The sequence below is a fragment of the Bombus impatiens genome, unplaced genomic scaffold, assembly GCF_000188095.3.
Source record: "Bombus impatiens unplaced genomic scaffold, BIMP_2.2 scf_0257, whole genome shotgun sequence".
NCBI lineage: Eukaryota > Metazoa > Arthropoda > Insecta > Hymenoptera > Apidae > Bombus > Bombus impatiens.
This window is the reverse complement of record NT_176676.1, coordinates 1,008,324-1,010,907: the sequence shown is the minus strand read 5'-3', so window position 1 is coordinate 1,010,907 and position 2,584 is coordinate 1,008,324. Positions and strand designations below refer to the sequence as shown.

The 2,584-nt window shown below is 37.6% G+C and overlaps 1 long non-coding RNA gene across 1 annotated transcript in view; it reads right to left on the bottom strand.

Moving 5' to 3' along the window:
• LOC117151520 overlaps positions 1-2,584 on the bottom strand; it is a 59,160-nt gene that overhangs the window by 32,456 nt on the left and 24,120 nt on the right. Inside the window, exon 2 of the long non-coding RNA XR_004461510.1 lies at positions 1,249-1,251. This is a non-coding gene — a long non-coding RNA (uncharacterized LOC117151520). The remainder of the gene's footprint in view (positions 1-1,248; positions 1,252-2,584) is intronic.

Sequence of the window (2,584 nt, the reverse complement as noted above, 5' to 3'; positions counted from 1 at the left end):
AAACTTGCCACGTACGTGCGGATCTTTGGTTTTGCTTTCGAGTTGCAACTCCTTTCCTGTAGTTTCAGGATGGAATGGCGGATGGGCCAGGGGGGGAAGATGGAATGTAACCAGTTCGTGGAGATTGATGGCAGGATATTTTTGGCTATAGACGATTATTTAGATTTTACTTTTCAGGGTTTAGCAAGTAGTGTAGTGGAGTGCAGAAGACTTAGATTATTTATGAAATGGAAATGATTTTGAATTAGTTATGTTAAGGGGAATGAAACAGATTTATAAGAAGCATTTCGCTTTTTCAAGAAACTGATCGATAATTAGGAAAAGTTGATAGAATTCGTACGCTATTAAAAAATATTAGAGTATACCGACTATATAGATTATTAAATCAAAGAAGAAAGATAGGGTTTTGGACTTAAACTTAGTATGAATTTCGAAATTAGTTTATGCTATCGTATTAAATATTTTGATATCGGATTACTAGTTAATATCCTCTCATGTCGATAGTTGAAATCATTCACAATAATTTTCATCGTTGCAACCTCCTACATATCCACAACTCAAACGTCAAAGGCTTGTACAAATAATTCACCAAAACCTCCAACAAATTCTCCTCGGTCGCCGTCCATTCGTCTTCACATTTTCCCCTATCGTTTGTCACTGTGCTTCGGAACCATATCCACCATGGCGAGCCATATAGCGATGAAAATTCAGTAAACTCTGAACTGCGTTACCGCAATGATCCAAGGAGAGAGAAAGAGAAAAAAGAGGGGAAAGAGAGGGAGAGCATAGTCAGAGGCCGGATGACGCTGAGTTTGGAATAATTATCGTCCCCTTTTTAGATTAGCTTGACTATCTGAAATAGAGTACCCTCGGGAAAGAGAAACAGAGAGAGAGAGAGAGAGAAAGAGAGAGAGAGAGAGAGACGCCTAGTTTATTAGAATGAAAATCTATTCGGTTAAAAATTGTCCATACTAAAACACACGTACAATCACTCGCACATTGAAATAGGAAGAACGTAGTAAAAGAGAAATCGGGGGAGCAAGAGAAAGAGGCACCGAATAGGTCAAACGAGGGTCGATCAAGGGGAGATAAGGGTCAGTTACAAAGAGTGAGTATTTTACTCGCGAGTCATCGGCTCCAACACGTTGTACTTTAACTTTTATGCCGAAATAAACGTTTTATAATGATGCGGCAGTATCTCTGGAACTCGTTTCGTCCATTAGGCGTTGTGGTGCACCTGTATCAGACCTGCTGCCGGACCCGTGGGGGTGTGTGACTTCTAATGAATAGAAAGTTTCGATCAAGGCAGAGGTTTTCTAGAGTTTCAGAGTGAATAGGGTCAAATATCAGTTACTCATATTTACATTCGAATACAGTATTGTTTGTCGCTTTGTGTAAGAAGCGATAATATAAATATCGTGCTGCTTATTAGATGAAAATATAAATCATTTATAGTAGCTTGAAAAAACTTAAGCAATTTCTTTCTATTAATAACATTTGATTGCGCAGTAAATTTTTAACAAAAAAGAGGTTGTTTCTTTTGTTTTTTAAGTTTGCCGCGACCTCTTTTTATGTATCTTATCGTATATGTAATCATAATAATATCTGCTACGATTGATTCTGATAACTGTGTAATTTCACGATAATTTCTATGGTAAATTACAAGCAGTCTTTTTTATCAAAACTACATTAGTATTCCTTTCTTTCCTTGACATGTCTTTCTTGGTGTATTATAAAAATAGTGGTGTAATTTCTTATTTATTTCAAAGAATTCATTGGCATAAAGACGAAACATCAACATTCAATAAGTGACAAGAAACCATTAAAAGGAATATAGGATACGCCATTCAATTAAACAGATACTAGCTTCATTTTCTGTTACAAACGTCCACAACTGTAATAAAAATTACACTTTTTAACAATGAAATGATTCAGCGCAACTTAATTTTTAATCATATGGATAAATTAAAAATTTAACGTATGACACTTAAAACAGCTAACATAGAATCCATGGCTATCTGCAACTTAGAACGTGCATCCATTTGCAAACCAAAGTAGTTTATCAGTGCCTCTTCTCCAAAATCCAGGATCTAAGAAACGGCGTATCTCTAAAGACTCGCGCAATCATCGTATTATCGAGAACTCGTCAACGAAGAAAATTCTTTGTACGATGGAGTAGTACGTGTAAAGTATACTGTCCATAACGATGAGACCACGTGTCTCTCAATTCATTATCTGCTTCCGCGTAACTTTATGACGCTCGTGCTTGTCACGCGCAAAGACCTTCTATTCAATGTCTCGGAGTAAAAATTGAGCGCGCGAAAGATGGACAAAACAGAAAGAGACGGGAAAGAAAGAGAAGAATAATGAAAAAAGAAGAAGAAAAGAGCGGATCGAGGAATTCGCGAAGAAAGCCGGAATTTATCGTCGTCGGGATATTTAATGCCGGCCGGTATGAATATTCAGCCGGGTTTATTTTACGTGCTCGCCGCTTCCTTATGCCGCGCTCGTACACCGCGACCGAGGTTAAGGGTTAATGAAACTTGCTGAAAAAATGCAAATAAGTCGAGAGCGCCTTGGCCTC